The following is a 19,086-nucleotide window of genomic DNA, read 5'->3' as shown; positions in this document are numbered from 1 at the left end:
CCCTCTCCTCCTGCACTGTCTCTCTCCTCACTGTCTCCGTCTCCTGCACTGTCTCTCCCCTCGCTGTCTCCCTCTCCTCCTGCACTGTCTCTCCCCTCGCTGTCTCCCTCTCCTCCTGCACTGTCTCTCTCCTCACTGTCTCCGTCTCCTCCTGCACTGTCTCTCCCCTCGCTGTCTCCCTCTCCTCCTGCACTGTCTCTCCCCTCGCTGTCTCCGTCTCCTGCACTGTCTCCCTCTCTCCTTCCACTGTCTTCTTCTGTACCGTCTCCTTTGCTGTCACTTCCACACTATGACCAGCAGGTGGTGTAAATTGCACAGTGTCCCATCACGCATGCGTTCTCCATCGTAGGCCACGCATGCGCAGTGCGGTATCAACTACAGCGCGGAGCAGAGGAGGTGCTGGATTCTCTCGCGAGGAAGGACGCCATTATCGCCTACAAAACACCACGAGAACTCGCCCCCAAACGGTAACTGGGGATCAGCGGCAGAGCTGCCGGCTCATGAGGCTCTCGAGGCTTCCCCGCCGCCCTCCTCGTCTCCCCAGAGTCCGCCCGCCGCTCCCGGGGACCAGGAAAGAGCGGGGAGGAGGGCGGGAAAGCAGGCCTGAGGCGGGAGGAGCTGGTTGTGAGGGGAAATGTAGCCGAGGCCTAGTGCTCAGCCCCTCCGAGGACAGAGGCCGCCGCCATGTACAGGAGAGCGGGGAAACTCCACAGGTGTGTGACGGAGCATCCCGCGGGGAGCGGTCACCCATAGCAACCAGTCACAGCCGGCGGGGTCACCCATAGCAACCAGTCACAGCTGGCGGGGTCACCCATAGCAACCAGTCACAGCTGGCGGGGTCACCCATAGCAACCAGTCACAGCTGGCGGGGTCACCCGTAGCAACCAGTCACAGCCGGCGGGGTCACCCATAGCAACCAGTCACAGCTGGCGGGGTCACCCATAGCAACCAGTCACAGCTGGCGGGGTCACCCGTAGCAACCAGTCACAGCCGGCGGGGTCACCCATAGCAACCAGTCACAGCTGGCGGGGTCACCCATAGCAACCAGTCACAGCCGGTCGGGGTCACCCATAATAACCAGTCACAGCTGGCGGGGTCACCCATAGCAACCAGTCACAGCCGGCGGGGTCACCCATAGCAACCAGTCACAGCCGGCGGGGTCACCCATAGCAACCAGTCACAGCCGGTCGGGGTCACCCATAGCAACCAGTCACAGCCGGTCGGGGTCACCCATAGCAACCAGTCACAGCCTGTCGGGGTCACCCATAGCAACCAGTCACAGCCGGCGGGGTCACCCATAGCAACCAGTCACAGCCGGCGGGGTCACCCATAGCAACCAGTCACAGCCGGCGGGGTCACCCATAGCAACCAGTCACAGCCGGCGGGGTCACCCATAGCAACCAGTCACAGCCGGCGGGGTCACCCATAGCAACCAGTCACAGCCGGCGGGGTCACCCGTAGCAACCAGTCACAGCCGGCGGGGTCACCCATAGCAACCAGTCACAGCAGGCGGGGTCACCCATAGCAACCAGTCACAGCCGGCGGGGTCACCCATAGCAACCAGTCACAGCCGGCGGGGTCACCCGTAGCAACCAGTCACAGCTGGCGGGGTCACCCATAGCAACCAGTCACAGCCGGCGGGGTCACCCGTAGCAACCAGTCACAGCTGGCGGGGTCACCCGTAGCAACCAGTCACAGCTGGCGGGGTCACCCATAGCAACCAGTCACAGCTGGCGGGGTCACCCATAGTAAGCAGTGATACATGGCACAGTCACCCATAGGAACCACTAATGGCTGGCGCAGTCACCCATAGGATCCGGTGATGGCTGGCGCAGTCACCCATAGGAACCAGGGATAGCTGGCGCAGTCTCCCATAGGAACCAGGGATAGCTGGCGCAGTCTCCCATAGGAACCAGTGATAGATGGCACAGTCACCCCTAGGAACCAGTGATAGCTGGCGCAGTCACCCATAGGAACCAGTGATAGATGGCACAGTCACCCATAGGAACCAGTGATAGCTGGCGCAGTCACCCATAGGAACCAGGGATAGCTGGCGCAGTCACCCATAGGAACCAGGGATAGCTGGCGCAGTCTCCCATAGGAACCAGGGATAGCTGGCGCAGTCTCCCATAGGAACCAGTGATAGATGGCACAGTCACCCCTAGGAACCAGTGATAGATGGCACAGTCACCCCTAGGAACCAGTGATAGCTGGCGCAGTCACCCATAGGAACCAGTGATAGATGGCACAGTCACCCATAGGAACCAGTGATAGCTGGCGCAGTCACCCATAGGAACCAGTGATAGCTGGCGCAGTCACCCATAGGAACCAGTGATAGATGGCGCAGTCACCCATAGGAACCAGTGATAGCTGGCGCGGTCACCCATAGGAACCAGTGATAGCTGGCGTGGTCACCCATAGGAACCAGTGATAGCTGGCGTGGTCACCCATAGGAACCAGTGATAGCTGGCGTGGTCACCCATAGGAACCAGTGATAGCTGGCGCAGTCACCCATAGGAACCAGTGATAGATGGCGCAGTCACCCATAGGAACCAGTGATAGATGGCGCAGTCACCCATAGGAACCAGTGATAGCTGGCGTGGTCACCTATAGGAACCAGTGAAAGCTGGCGCAGTCACCCCTAGGAACCAGTGATAGCTGGCGTGGTCACCTATAGGAACCAGTGATAGCTGGCGCGGTCACCTATAGGAACCAGTGATAGCTGGCGCAGTCACCCCTAGGAACCAGTGATAGCTGGCGCAGTCACCTATAGGAACCAGTGATAGCTGGCGCAGTCACCCCTAGGAACCAGTGATATCCGGGTCACTGATCCAGCTAGTCCGGTAAGCTCTTATCGGAAGCTATTCCATCAGCCTGTTACCTCTGTACAGTATTGTTGTGGTCGTGCTGCAGTGGAACTTGGGTGCCACCTTTCTTGTTAATTTTTTTATTTTTTTCTACTGTAAAGACCTGATTTATCAAGACGGTGTTTTTTATACCAATCGAAATTTATTAAGGTGGGAGCAAGAGGCGACAATGAGGCCGGTCAGTGGCTGCTGTCCTAATATGGAATTATTGGGTATTCTTAGCCACGCCCCATCCCACCTAAGCTCCACCCACTTTTCCCAGCCTGGGTAGAGCTGTCAGAGACTGGTGTAAAGATGGCGAAAAGTCAAAATTGTGCAACCTTTCAAGAAGGTTTACACTGGAACTCTCACAAAATAGCTTGATGATTTACGACCCGAGGCTCCCGTTATACGAAGCAATATTTGTCATGTGACATTAAAGGTACCTTCACACTGAACGATATCGCTAGCGATCCGTGACGTTGCAGCGTCCTGCCTAGCAATATCGTTCAGTTTGACAGGCAGCAGCGATCAGGATCCTGCTGTGACAGGGCCGCCCTTAGTAACCCGATGTTTACCCTGGTTACCAGCGTAAATGTAAAAAAACCCAAACACTACATACTTACCTTCCGCTGTCTGTCCTCCGGCGCTGTGCTTCTCTGCACTGTGTCAGCGCCAGCCGGAAAGCAGAGCACAGCGGTGACGTCACCGCTGTGCTTTCTGGTTGGCGCTCACAGTCAGTGCAGAGAAGCACAGCGCCGGAGGACAGACAGCGGAAGGTAAGTATGTAGTGTTTGTTTCTTTTTTATGTTTACGCTGGTAACCAGGGTAAACATCGGGTTACTAAGCGCGGCCCTGCGCTTAGTAACCCGATGTTTACCCTGGTTACCAGGGGACTTCGCATCGTTGGTCGCTGGAGAGCTGTCTTTGTGACAGCTCTCCAGCGACCACACAGCGACGCTGCAGCGATCGGGATCATTGTCTATATCGCTGCAGCGTCGTTAAATGTGACGGTACCTTTAGTGCAAAGAACAATAACCAGTTCACACCGAGGCCACGTGCTGTAGTCACTTGCATTGTGGTCTCTTAAGACGGACGTTGTGTGTGACTCGAGACTAAAAATTTGTCCAGTGAGAGCGTTGCCAATCATTGGCTGTGAGGCTGCAGAGACCTCGCCAGTCATTGGATGTGAGGCTGCAGAGACCTCGCCAGTCATTGGATGTGAGGCTGCAGAGACCCCGCCCGTCATTGGATGTGAGGCTGCAGAGACCTCGCCAGTCATTGGATGTGAGGCTGCAGAGACCTCGCCAGTCATTGGATGTGAGGCTGCAGAGACCTCGCCAGTCATTGGATGTGAGGCTGCAGAGACCTCGCCCGTCATTGGATGTGAGGCTGCAGAGACCTCGCCAGTCATTGGATGTGAAGCTGCAGAGACCTCGCCAGTCATTGGCTGTGAGGCTGCAGAGACCTCGCCAGTCATTGGATGTGAGGCTGCAGAGACCTCGCCAGTCATTGGATGTGAGGCTGCAGAGACCTCGCCAGTCATTGGATGTGAGGCTGCAGAGACCTCGCCAGTCATTGGATGTGAGGCTGCAGAGACCTCGCCCGTCATTGGATGTGAGGCTGCAGAGACCTCGCCCGTCATTGGATGTGAGGCTGCAGAGACCCCGCCCGTCATTGGATGTGAGGCTGCAGAGACCCCGCCCGTCATTGGCTGTGAGGCTGCAGAGACCTCGCCAGTCATTGGATGTGAGGCTGCAGAGACCCCGCCCGTCATTGGATGTGAGGCTGCAGAGACCCCGCCCGTCATTGGATGTGAGGCTGCAGAGACCTCGCCAATCATTGGCTGTGAGGCTGCAGAGACCTCGCCAGTCATTGGATGTGAGGCTGCAGAGACCTCGCCCGTCATTGGCTGTGAGGCTGCAGAGACCTCGCCCGTCATTGGCTGTGAGGCTGCAGAGACCTCGTGATCTTGGTATCATACAGCTGAGATCATGGGGAGCCCAGAGCTTAAATGGTCGACAACATAACCTGTGTGGGTAGTGTATGCCCAGTCTATAAAGACCCATATACACCCCAGATAAAAGTCATCGGAATCTGCCCCACCATCTGGTGTGCATAGAGTTCTGACTCCCCCAACAGATGATATTGGGGGTCATAAGGATCAGGCAGTCAGAATTTCAGCGGCCAATCATTTTGTCTTCAGGGAAGATAAGTCACTGCCAGAGGAGTTTGGCATTGTCTTTTTCCTCTCATTAAAAACACATGAGCGCTCGGCTGAGCGTCAGGAGAGATATCTGTCTGCCAAATGAATGTCCTGCTGACAGCTATCTCCGATGTCTGGCCAGCCTAATGCTCAGTTTTAGAAAAGTCTGATATAAGAGCATTTTTGCCCCAGTATTAGCTCTCAGCAGCACAGGCTTCGATGTAATATTAGTGCAGAATACACTGTTCGTGGTTTTTTTTGCATTTTTTTAAGCCGACTACTGGAGTGGGTATGAATAAAAGGAATATCCATTGGACTCTGTTCACATCTGCGTTAGGCGACTGTCTGTGTTCCGTTCTAACAATAGAGAAATGGAATTCACGCATGATGGATGCGAAGGCTCTCCTGACTAATAATACTGTCATGTAAATGTAATTGATGAGCCATCCCTGAGCCGTCATCTGTGCTTGTGATACATTTTAGCAATGAATAGTTTGCGGCCAGCACATCTGCAGCTTGTGCTGGAACATAGATGTATGTGGTGGAGTGTCACCGAGATGTCATAGACCGGAGGCTTTGCACTCGCTCTGGTCAGGGTAATAGAAAACCTATTTATTCTGTCTCCGTTTTGGAGAGATCTCAGCCCGGAATCTCATAAGACACAGAACACCTGCAGCGCCCGATTCACAGTATTGTCAGGCTGGAGGTGCGAAATGTTTGACTTATGGCTGCCGAGGGCTCAGGGCGAGATCTGTGTCCGATTAGACGTCAGTTTCTCTTGAGTTGCTGGAATATTTTCCTGGTGATATGATCTCAGAATAACGAAAGGATGTACATCTTGGAAGTCTGAAAATCCCAATCCTTTATTTCTTAAATATTATCTGGCGCTAATCTTAAAATTTGACTACACAAAATGCTTAAAAAAACAAGACAGGCCTTCTTTATATCCTCCAAAGCTCCATATTTCGACCCCGGTCTTATAATGCAGCATATGATCATCTGTGTCCAATCTGGAATTAAAATGCAGAGATCCCTTGGAAGTCTTGTTTTATTTGGACGGGCGGTGACACGTGCGGTGTTGCACTTGGCAGTCAGTCTCTGGTAGCTTAATATTCAGAGTGAAAACAATTACTGAAAAATGCATGGATGGTATTATTAGTCCAGAATATGCGATCGCACCACAGGTGTAATTGGACACGGGTACCAGATGTGGACCATTCGTTGCTCCCGATCAAATTCCTACGGTGCACCTGCTTCGAGGAATCGCTCAGCAGAGTTGTAGCTCCTAATATGCCCAGACCATTGGATGTAGAAGGATGCTGGGAGTCGTAGTTTCACGTCGGTTGCAGACCACTGCTTTAGGCCAGGTTAAAACATGGTGGAATTCTTCACAAATCCCCAGAAAATGTAGATGTGATCTTCAGAATACGCACGTGAAATTCCCTATATGTAAATGTGAGCAGATTTTGTTACAGTAAAGTTGCGGATTTTAGCTTTTAATTTCGGTGAATAAGATGCTCATACAAATACACTGCTGCTGCTGTCAGTCAGGTCGGGGGGCACGGTTTCTTGTGTGTGGTATTTATTTTTCTCCTACCCATACACTTGTATAGTCATTTTTCATCAATGGACATGTGACTAGCACCCTAGATTTTAATGGGTACACATGTTCTATCCATGAAAAAATGGGCGCAACACAGACGGGTGATTAAGGCCTTGGGCTGATTTTCTTAAAGGAAGACCATTTTTATTTATTAAAAACAAGTTCTTGTTTTAACTTTGACGTTACTTTTAGTCTTTGACCCCATTGCGTTTTGTTTTTTTTTATCGCTGCACAAAGTATCTGGAATATAAATTAAAAGTGATGGTTCTTGTCTCAGAATCTTCCCTCTCGGTGTCCAGCTGTGAAAATCAACACCCTCGATACGGTTCCGATCCATCAGTCCCAAGCGCTTGAAGTACTATCTGTCCTCCCAATCCCTGATATCTGTGTAACTCCATAAACTGGGCCAGATGGCTCTTCCCAACATCATCTCTCATTTCTGAGTTCTCTTGGGGTCTCTCATAAAGTTTTGCTTTCAGAAGTGCAGTCTTCCGAGCTTGCTCGTCATGATCTTGTTTGTGGATGGGTTATTCCTTTGGGAAAGTCTTACAGAAAGGTGAAGGAATGTGTTTGTCCAAGTGCAAACTTGGGAGACACTGATCAGACAACAGATGCGCTGGAGATTAGTTTTCGATCTATAGGATGCACAATAGTGTATTTCAATAAGCACAGACCATCAGTGCAAGCTGCAAATATGGGGGTCTTTTGCTTATTCCACCAGGAAAATCTCATATGAACATATTAAGCTTCCCCCTCAGAAGCATTTGTGGTGCTTTTTGGTTCCCATATTGTTTGGATCGTAAATAGCATTTATATGGAATATATTCATATGTAGACATTTGTTTTCCACATACTTCTTCTTTATATATGTTCGAAAGAGTATTGTATGGAAAAAATGCATGAAAAACGCCTAGAGCATGCAACATTTAAAATAATCAACACAGACCCCATAAAATGCGTCGAAAGTGTTGAAAAGCCCCAGGAAGCACGCACTGTTGGGTACTTGATGATTTCCCGCAAACATCTGCCTGCAACATTTATTGACCGCTTTATGTGTGAAACTCTGCTTTCTTCACACCATAATCGGGGTTTCATATTCTAACCTGAATTTTGGTAGATAATGACACACAATCGGGCGTCTTGCAAGCATATGATTCTGATCAGTGTCTTCTTTTTTTTTAGATAAAAGATTCTATGAAAAAAAAAAAAAAAATTTCCTATATAGCTCTGCTTAATTAAAGTATATCCAGGTGATGTATCTCCAAATCATAGGGTGTCTGTAGCATAGAAACCGACCTGAAGAATTTAATTAAAGCTGTTTCATGTAGACTTTGTAATCCCCCAGCAATCTCCATAGGAAGCAGTTCTTCACCGCCAGATATCATTTGGGACCAAAACTAACAATTTCTGGGCAGTTTTTTTTTTCATTTTTGCCCTCCTTCACCTCCTGGAATAACTCTTACATGTTCATAAAAAAACATAGAAAAATGAATTGGATAAGGCTGAACAGACTCTGGGAAAACCTAAACCTCAGTTTTTCATTAGATCATGTCAGCATTGATTATCTGGTCCTGAGACCACAGAGGTCAGGAGATTTTCACATGTCTCACACGCTGCTCACACACAAAGCTCAGGGGAACAGGCAACACTTTCAGCTATAGAGAATTTTCTTTTTCATGTGAATGGGTGCTTAGTTTCTGCTCATAAAAATAATTACTGTTTTTTTGGTATCCAAAGAATGAATTAAAATCGTGAACTAAGATAATGACTCTTGCACTAAGGAGCATTATGCATACACAGACCAGTGTAAGTAAATTTACAAGTTCACAGTAGCAATTTTTTTCCCTCATGAACCTCATGATTTTGCACACATGGTAATTTCGATTATAGTGAATTATGTACCTTTGCATCCCCTTTTTTTCAGGAGCACACCACTTTTCTGCCTTTTGGCTTCCTGCTTGGTTGGGGAGGGGTGGGGGGCATGCACCTCTGATGTTTGACAATTTGGACCAGTGGCTTTGGCATTGTATCTCCACTTGGTCCTACTGTGCACTTTGGTACCTTTGCCTCTGCAGCACAGAATGAGCGCAGGAGCACTGGAGGAGCACAGTAGCACTTGAGGGGAGTGCAGGAGCACTGAGGGAGAGCAGGAGAACTTGAGGGGAGTTCAGTAGCACCAAGGGAGAGAAGGAGAACTTGAGGGAGCGCAGGAGAACTTGAGGGAGCACAGGAGAACTTGAGGGGAGTGCAGGAGCACTGAGGGGAGCGCTGGAGAACTTGAGGGAGCGCAGGAGCACTTGAGGGAGCACAGAAGCACTTGAGGGGAGTGCAGGAGCACCGAGAGCACAGGAGAACTTGAGGGAGTGCAGGAGAACTTGAGGGAGTGCAGGAGCACTGAGGGAGCGCAGGAGAACTTGTGGGGAGCGCAGGAGAACTTGAGGGGAGCGCAGGAGAACGTGAGGGGAGCGCAGGAGAACGTGAGGGGAGCGCAGGAGAACGTGAGGGGAGCGCAGGAGAACGTGAGGGGAGCGCAGGAGAACGTGAGGGGAGCGCAGGAGAACGTGAGGGGAGCGCAGGAGAACGTGAGGGGAGCGCAGGAGAACGTGAGGGGGTGCAGGAGGACCGAAGGGAGCGCAGGAGAACCTGAGGGGAGCGCAGGACAACCTGAGGGGAGCGCAGGAGAACTTGAGGGAGTGCAGGAGCACCGAAGGGAGCGCAGGAGAACGTGAGGGGAACGCAGGAGAACGTGAGGGGAGCGCAGGAGAACGTGAGGGGAGCGCAGGAGAACGTGAGGGGAGCGCAGGAGAACGTGAGGGAGTGCAGGAGCACCGAAGGGAGCGCAGGAGCACCGAAGGGAGCGCAGGAGAACGTGAGGGGAGCGCAGGAGAACTTGAGGGGAGCGCAGGAGAACTTGAGGGAGCGCAGGAGAACCTGAGGGGAGTGCGGGAGCACCTGAGGGGAGTGCGGGAGCACTTGAGAGGAGTGCGGGAGCACTTGAGGGGAGTGCGGCAGCACTTGAGGGGAGTGCGGGAGCACTTGAGGGGAGTGCGGGAGCACTGAGGGAGAGCAGGAGAACTTGAGGGGAGTTCAGTAGCACCAAGAAAGAGAAGGAGAACTTGAGGGAGCGCAGGAGAACTTGAGGGAGCACAGGAGAACTTGAGGGGAGTGCAGGAGCACTGAGGGGAGCGCTGGAGAACTTGAGGGAGCGCAGGAGCACTTGAGGGAGCACAGAAGCACTTGAGGGGAGTGCAGGAGCACCGAGAGCACAGGAGAACTTGAGGGAGTGCAGGAGAACTTGAGGGAGTGCAGGAGCACTGAGGGAGCGCAGGAGAACTTGTGGGGAGCGCAGGAGAACTTGAGGGGAGCGCAGGAGAACGTGAGGGGAGCGCAGGAGAACGTGAGGGGAGCGCAGGAGAACGTGAGGGGAGCGCAGGAGAACGTGAGGGGAGCGCAGGAGAACGTGAGGGTGTGCAGGAGGACCGAAGGGAGCGCAGGAGAACCTGAGGGGAGCGCAGGACAACCTGAGGGGAGCGCAGGAGAACTTGAGGGAGTGCAGGAGCACCGAAGGGAGCGCAGGAGAACGTGAGGGGAACGCAGGAGAACGTGAGGGGAGCGCAGGAGAACGTGAGGGGAGCGCAGGAGAACGTGAGGGGAGCGCAGGAGAACGTGAGGGAGTGCAGGAGCACCGAAGGGAGCGCAGGAGCACCGAAGGGAGCGCAGGAGAACGTGAGGGGAGCGCAGGAGAACTTGAGGGGAGCGCAGGAGAACTTGAGGGAGCGCAGGAGAACCTGAGGGGAGTGCGGGAGCACCTGAGGGGAGTGCGGGAGCACTTGAGAGGAGTGCGGGAGCACTTGAGGGGAGTGCGGCAGCACTTGAGGGGAGTGCGGGAGCACTTGAGGGGAGTGCGGGAGCACTTGAGGGGAGTGCGGGAGCACTTGAGGGGAGTGCGGGAGCACTTGAGGGGAGTGCGGGAGCACTTGAGGGGAGTGCGGGAGCACTTGAGGGGAGTGCGGGAGCACCTGAGGGAGCGCGGGAGAACTAGACGGAGCGCAGGAGACCTTGAAATATCCTTCTGTTCATTGAGAATGGAGATGATTTTTAATAAATAGATTGCAAAGTTGCTGGGTTTTCAGTTTTACCCTTTTAACAACACGAGACAACGCCTTTTTATCTATTTTGCGCGATCTGTATATTTTTGTGTTACCCTTTCATACAATTACTGATGCATAGCGCACTTTTGCTGCTTTGACTTACCACATGCCGTATCAAAAATTGTTTACATGGCCACATCTGAGCTCCGTGCTACATTCTCCTTTTTTTTTTTTTTACACCATGATGAAAACTGATACCAGAGGAGGAGGTAGGGAAACCTTTCCATCGCTGAATGTTTTCCCTCTGTCCTCTGGACCTCAGATGACATAGTATATTACCGTGTGAGTGCGCTAGATGGATGCAGTATGAGTTGGATGTGGATTTGGCGTCCTGAAGTTTGGACGGCAAGTTATCGGCAAATAAAATAATGATTTATCTGCTGCTGTAAAGTTCTGTCCTTCAGGGAATCATCAGAGGAAAACATCTACACAGGGCTCCTAGTATCCTGGAAGTGCAGGGAATGCTGCTGTGATAAACCTTCATTCAGTCTGCTGTCTGGTTTTACTCTTATAAAACATATTTTCTGTCCTAAATTATTCCATACATGATACTTATGTCAGCGTTTCATAAAAGCAAATAACCAACTCGTAATACGTATCCACAAAACTGTAATAATCTGAATATTTCACCAGGTTATTTAGTGTGCAATGTAAACATTATAAAAAAAATAAATCATAAAATTTAGTATAACTTGTAATCATTGAAAGCCCTACTGTGTATGTATAGGAGTCCAGTGCGTGGTCCTGCATGAAGAGAATGCTGTCAATCACTGTCATACAGGGAGGACTGTCAGTCATTGGCTAGGACCGCCTACTGAACTCATCCATGCAAACAGCAGGGATTTCATTGAAGAAAGTGCAAGTTTTACATAAATTTTTCCCACAAACCTGTAGCTCAATCTGATCAGCTCCTCCTGTCCCAAAACATCCTGCCTGTAGATCAGAGACCATTTTCATCACAGCTAGTTCCCTTTTAAGAAAAAGATATAGAAATCTCACAATGGTTTATATGTAACCCTAAAAAGCCCTGAAGAGCATAATATTACCTCTTGCACATGCCAGGGTGTTTCCCAGGACTGAGATATTGATACTAGATTGCTAGGGGTCTAACATCCAGCTCCCCCACTTATCATGCCTGGTGGCACTGGTGACACAGGTACACTTTGTAATTCTGCTGCAGTGCAGTATAGTGCAACCTCCACCAGGGGATGCTGGTGAGGGAAGAGAGGTTGCACACACAGCCATAACACCACTGAGCAGCAGCACAAGTGCCACCAAGTGACAAAAGAGTGGTCAGACGAGCCGAGTCAGAAACCGTCAAGACAAGAAGTACCAGAGGTGACAGCAATACACATCAAATACAAGCCAGAAGTCAGAGCCAGATGGGAACAGATATAACCGAGACGAGAGACCGTAAAACAGGTCAGAAGACAAGCCTGGTCACATACCAAGAGATCCAAGAACAGAGAGGGAACACTAAGACAAAGCGAGGTGGCAGGAAAGAAAGTCACAGGAGCAGAGTACACAGGCAGAGGACAATACACGGTATCAAGGGGTCAGCTGCTATAGCCTGGGAGCATGAACTATCACTGACATTGGTCTGCAGGTCACAGCAGACTGAAATGGCCACACAGAACCCAAAACGAGGCAGAAGTTAACCCCCGCATGACCAGACCGGGGAGAAAATAACAAGAAACAAACCCCGGCCTGGATCATGACACACATTATACAGAGCTGATGCATGGTGGTGTCTGGCGTAGGACCCCTAATGATAGGATTCTGATGACAGGTCATCAATCTCTCAATAGTTTACAGTCTGACCATGAAATGGTTAAATAATGGTTCTGGACGGCGTGGTCTCTAAACATCACAATTCTCGGTCTCTTCCTTCAGGCAGTATGTGTTCTTCCTGAGCTGCAGCTGCCAGTGTTACATCAGGAGGTTCTGGGGGTCTGTAACGTCAGTGCACATTACCTGGGTGGGGGGTGAAACCTATCCATGTCAGCGAAATAAATGTATTTAGAGCGGGACTTGTGAGCTTTGATGCTAATTACACAAGAGCGGATGCATTTCTCCAGTAATCCGTCCCTGAGGTTCATCCGATAGCTGTATCTCCAGAAAAGCAGATCTCGCCTTTCCAGTTACCCCTTGGAACTGAGCGCATTCACCTCACTCGCCTGTCTCCATAGAATTACATTTATATGAAAAATGCTCTTTAATCTTCCAGGAAGATTTGTAATGATATTATTACTCGCCAAGTAAAACAAATTGGCAAAAATAGGAAATTAATATATTTTTTTTATTTTTCTATTAATTAAAGTACAATCCCTTGGATGGCGCTGGCCCACGGTTGTACTTTACAGACGTGTTACATGAAGGCAGAGATACGCTCTTTGTCCGTAACAGCCAGCTGTTATTCCAAGATAAATAACATCTGACTTGTACAGATCTGTGCTTTCAGCTATTGACCTTTTCACGGTCCACGATTATTTCGCCGGTTCTTTGCTTTGCAGCCACAGGGCAGAGGTTTTAGCTCTCGCAGAAGGATGCTCAGTGCAAATACAAGTGGTACGTCAACCCCGAGATCCATTCCTACTGACTGTGACATTTCCTTCTGACTCGGTGACGTGCCAAGCACATTGATTTTGTTTTTCGATGGTTTTAAATTGTTTGCAGATGCCATAGATTATATGTCGGTGGTTGGACGATAACTACTGATGCATTTTTAAGCAAAGCACAAGGGGCTCAGGTTAGGTATTTGCCAACTATAGACGTGAATATTCAAGTGTGCCATGCTGCAGAATTGTTGGCATAAGGCTCTGTGCACATGGCAGATGAGGGGGGTGCCAGTACAGGGGTAGCACTGCTGCAGCCAGGCATGTCCTCTGAAAGCCGGAGGAGTGACTGCTCCACTAAGGAGGGAAATAGGAGAGCAGGGCAGACAGGTGCTGGTAGTGGGGGACTCAATTATTAGGGGAACAGATAGGGCAATCTGTCACAAAGACAGGGATCGTCGAACGGTGTGCTGCCTACCTGGCGCTCGAGTCCGACACATCGCTGATCGGGTGGACAGATTATTGGGAGGGGCTGGTGAGGACCCAGCGGTCATGGTGCACATTGGCACAAATGACAAAGTTAGAGGTAGGTGGAAGGTCCTTAAAGATGATTTCAGGGAATTAGGCTGCAAGCTGAAAGCAAGGACCTCCAACGTGGTATTCTCCGAAATACTGCCGGTACCACGTGCCACGCCAGAGAGGCAACGGGAGATTAGGGAGGTTAATAAGTGGCTCAAGAATTGGTGTAGGAAGGAGGGGTTTGGGTTTCTGCAGAACTGGGCCGACTTCTCAGTTGGCTACAGGCTCTACGCTAGGGACGGGCTGCACCTCAATGGGGAGGGTGCAGCTGTGCTGGGGGAGAGAATGGCTAGAAGGTTGGAGGAGTGTTTAAACTAGGAATTGGGGGGGTATTCATTTTATAGGAGGGGAAGATAGTGCAGACAGAGACCTGGGCACAAAAAAGGAAGTTGGGGGTGGCGGTGGCATGGGGGGTGGGGTTAGAACAGTTAATAATTTAAGAAAGAGTAGAGGTGCAGAGAGATACATAAAATGTATGTATACTAATGCCAGAAGCCTCGCCAAGAAAATGGAGGAATTAGAACTAATGTTGTTGGAGCATAATTATGACATGGTGGGGATATCTGAAACGTGGCTGGATGAGAGCCATGACTGGGCTGTTAACTTGCAGGGCTACAGCCTGTTCAGAAATGACCGTACAGATAAGCGAGGGGGTGGGGTGTGTCTATATGTAAAATCATCCTTAAAACCCATCCGGCGTGATAATATAGGTGAATTTAATGAAAATGTAGAATCCCTGTGGGTGGAGATAAGGGGAGCGGGAAAAATAATAAATTACTGATAGGGGTTTGTTATAAATCTCCAAAAGTAATGGAAGCAATGGAGAATATCCTCGTAAAGCAAATAGATGAAGCTGCGACTCAAGGAGAAGTCATTATTATGGGGGACTTCAACTACCCTGAAATAGATTGGGGAACAGAAACCTGCAGTTCCAGCAAAGGTAATCGGTGTCTGACAATTATGAGAGACAATTACCTTTCACAACTGGTTCAGGACCCAACAAGAAGGGGGGCACTGCTAGACCTAATATTAACCAACAGGCCAGACCGCATATCAAATATAAGGGTTGGGGGTCACTTGGGAAATAGCGATCACAAAATAATAAGTTTTCATGTATCCTTTAACCCCTCTGTGACCTTAGACGTACTATCCCGTCGAGGTGCCCTGGGCTTATCTGACCCTGGACGGGATAGTACGTCATAGCCGATCGGCCGCGCTCACGGGGGGAGCGCGGCCGATCGCGGCCGGGTGTCAGCTGCTTATCGCAGCTGACATCCGGCACTATGTGCCAGGAGCGGTCACGGACCGCCCCCGGCACATTAACCCCTGGCACACCGCGATCAAAGATGATCGCGATGTGCCGGCGGTGCAGGGAAGCACCGCGCAGGGAGGGGGCTCCCTGCGGGCTTCCCTGAGCCCCCCGCAGCAACGCGATGTGATCGCGTTGCTGCGAGGGTCTCCTCACCTCCCTTCCTGCTCGAGCCCCGGATCCAAGATGGCCGCGGATCCGGGTCCTGCAGGGAGGGAGGTGGCTTCACAGAGCCTGCTCAGAGCAGGCACTGTGAAGCAGCCTGCACTCATATCAGATCAGTGATCTGACAGAGTGCTGTGCAAACTGTCAGATCACTGATCTGTGATGTCCCCCCCTGGGACAAAGTAAAAAAGTAAAAAAAAAATTTTCCAAATGTGTAAAAAAAAAAAAAAAAAAATATTTCAAAATAATGAAAAAAAAAAAAAATATTATTCCCATAAATACATTTCTTCATCTAAATAAAAAAAAAAAACCAATAAAAGTACACATATTTAGTATCGCCGCGTCCGTAACGACCCGACCTATAAAACTGTCCCACTAGTTAACCCCTTCAGTAAACACCGTAAGAAAAAAAAAAAAAAAACGAGGCAAAAAACAACGCTTTATTATCATACCGCCGAACAAAAAGTGGAATAACACGCGATCAAAAGGACAGATATAAATAACCATGGTACCGCTGAAAGCGTCATATTGTCCCGCAAAAAAAGAGCCGCCATACAGCATCATCAGCAAAAAAATAAAAAAGTTATAGTCCTGAGAATAAAGCGATGCAAAAATAATTATTTTTTCTGTAAAATAGTTTTTATCGTATAAAAGCACCAAACCATAAAAAAATGATATAAATGAGGTATCGCTGTAATCGTACTGACCCGAAGAATAAAACTGATTTATCAATTTTACCAAACGCGGAACGGTATAAACGCCTCCCCCAATAGAAATTCATGAATAGCTGGCTTTTGGTCATTCTTCCTCACAAAAATCGGAATAAAAAGCGATAAAAAAAGTCACGTGCCCAAAAATGTTTTCAATAAAAACGTCAACTCGTCCCGCAAAAAACAAGACCTCACATGACTCTGTGGACCAAAATATGGAAAAATTATAGCTCTCAAAATGTGGTATTGCAAAAAATATTTTTTGCAATAAAAAGGGTCTTTCAGTGTGTGACGGCTGCCAATCATAAAAATCCGCTAAAAAACTCGCTATAAAAGTAAATCAAACCCCCCTTCATCACCCCCTTAGTTAGGGAAAAATAAAAAAAAATGTATTTATTTCCATTTTCCCATTAGGGCTAGGGTTAGGGCTAGGGTTAGGGTTAGGGCTAGGGTTAGGGCTAGGGTTAGGGCTAGGGTTAGGGCTAGGGTTAGGGCTAGGGTTAGGGTTAGGGTTAGGGCTAGGGTTAGGGCTAGGGTTAGGGCTAGGGCTAGGGTTAGGGCTAGGGTTAGGGCTAGGGTTAGGGCTAGGGTTAGGGTTAGGGCTAGGGTTAGGGTTGGGGCTACAGTTAGGGTTGGGGCTAAAGTTAGGGTTAGGGTTTAGATTACATTTACAGTTGGGAATAGGGTTGGGATTAGGGTTAGGGGTGTGTCAGGGTTAGAGGTGTGGTTAGGGTTACCGTTGGAATTAGGGTTAGGGGTGTGTTTAGATTAGGGTTTCAGTTATAATTGGGGGGTTTCCACTGTTTCGGCACATCAGGGGCTCTCCAAACACGACATGGCGTCCGATCTCAATTCCAGCCAATTCTGCGTTGAAAAAGTAAAACAGTGCTCCTTCCCTTCCGAGCTCTCCTGTGTGCCCAAACAGGGGTTTACCCCAACATATGGGGTATCAGCGTACTCAGGACAAATTGGACAACAACTTTTGTGGACCAATTTCTCCTGTTACCCTTGGGAAAATACAAAACTGGGGGCTAAAAAATAATTTTTGTGGGAAAACAAAAAGATTTTTTATTTTCACGGCTCTGCGTTATAAACTGTAGTGAAACACTTGGGGGTTCAAAGTTCTCACAACACATCTAGATAAGTTCATTGAGGGGTCTAGTTTCCAATATGGGGTCACTTGTGGGGGGTTTCTACTGTTTAGGTACATTAGGGGCTCTGCAAACGCAATGTGACGCCTGCAGACCAATCCATCTAAGTCTGCATTCCAAATGATGCTCCTTCCCTTCCGAGCCCTCCCATGCGCCCAAACGGTGGTTCCCCCCCACATATCGGGTATCAGCGTACTCACGACAAATTGGACAACAACATTTAGGGTCCAATTTCTCCTGCTAACCTTGGAAAAATACAAAACTGGGGGCTAAAATATAATTTTTGTGGAAAAAAAAATATTTTTTATTTGCATGGCTCTGCGTTATAAACTGTAGTGAAATACTTGGGGGTTCAAAGCTCTCACAACACATCAAGATGAGTTCCTTAGGGGGTCTACTTTCCAAAATGGTGTCACTTGTGGGGGGTTTCTACTGTTTAGGTACATTAGGGGCTCTGCAAACGCAATGTGACGCCTGCAGACCATTCCATCTAAGTCTGCATTCCAAATGGCGCTCCTTCCCTTCCGAACCCTCCCATGCGCCCAAACGGTGGTTCCCCCCCACATATGGGGTATCAGCGTACTCAGGACAAATTGGACAACAACTTTTGTGGTCCAATTTCTCCTGTTACCCTAGGGAAAATACAAAACTGGGGGCTAAAAAATAATTTTTGTGGGAAAAAAATTTTGTTTTATTTTTATGGCTCTGCATTATAAACTTCTGTGAAGCTCTTGGTGGGTCAAAGTGCTCACCACACATCCAGATAAGTTCCTTAGGGGGTCTACTTTCCAAAATGGTGTCACTTGTGGGGGGTTTCAATGTTTAGGCACATCAGTGGCTCTCCAAACGCAACATGGCGTCCCATCTCAATTCCTGTCAATTTTGCATTGAAAAGTCAAACGGCGCTCCTTCCCTTCCGAGCTCTCCCATGCGCCCAAACAGTGGTTTACTGCCACATATGGGGTATCAGCGTACTCGGGACAAATTGGACAACAACTTTTGAGGTCCAATTTCTTCTCTTACCCTTGGAAAAATAAAAAATTGGGGGCAAAAATATAATTTTTGTGAAAAAATATGATTTTTTATTTTTACGGTTCTGCATTATAAACTTCTGTGAAGCACTTGGTGGGTCAAAGTGCTCACCACACCTCTAGATAAGTTCCTTAGGGGGTCTACTTTCCAAAATGGTGTCACTTGTGGGGGGTTTCAATGTTTAGGCACATCAGTGGCTCTCCAAACGCAACATGGCGTCCCATCTCAATTTCTGTCAATTTTGCATTGAAAAGTCAAACTGCGCTCCTTCCCTTCCGAGCTCTCCCATGCGCCCAAACAGTGGTTTACTGCCACATATGGGGTATCAGCGTACTCGGGACAAATTGGACAACAACTTTTGAGGTCCAATTTCTTCTCTTACCCTTGGAAAAATAAAAAATTGGGGGCAAAAATATAATTTTTGTGAAAAAATATGATTTTTTATTTTTACGGTTCTGCATTATAAACTTCTGTGAAGCACTTGGTGGGTCAAAGTGCTCACCACACATCCAGATAAGTTCCTTAGGGGGTCTACTTTCCAAAATGGTGTCACTTGTGGGGGGTTTCAATGTTTAGGCACATCAGTGGCTCTCCAAACGCAACATGGCGTCCCATCTCAATTCCTGTCAATTTTGCATTGAAAAGTCAAATAGCGCTCCTTCCCTTCCGAGCTCTCCCATGCGCCCAAACAGTGGTTTACTGCCACATATGGGGTATCGGCGTACTCAGGACAAATTGGACAACAACTTTTTGGGTCCAATTTCTCCTGTTACCCTTGG

The 19,086-nt window shown here is 49.2% G+C and overlaps 1 protein-coding gene across 1 annotated transcript in view; it reads left to right on the top strand.

The window, feature by feature from the left end:
- The first annotated feature begins 362 nt into the window (after positions 1 to 362).
- Positions 363 to 19,086, top strand: part of BANP (BTG3 associated nuclear protein) — a 369,258-nt gene continuing 350,534 nt past the window's right edge. The window contains exon 1 of the mRNA XM_069739403.1: positions 363 to 467. The gene's annotated coding sequence lies outside the window, so the exon portion shown is untranslated. The remainder of the gene's footprint in view (positions 468 to 19,086) is intronic.

The sequence above is a fragment of the Ranitomeya imitator genome, chromosome 9 (assembly GCF_032444005.1).
Source record: "Ranitomeya imitator isolate aRanImi1 chromosome 9, aRanImi1.pri, whole genome shotgun sequence".
Classification (NCBI taxonomy): domain Eukaryota; kingdom Metazoa; phylum Chordata; class Amphibia; order Anura; family Dendrobatidae; genus Ranitomeya; species Ranitomeya imitator.
This window is presented reverse-complemented; position numbering and strand designations above follow the sequence as displayed.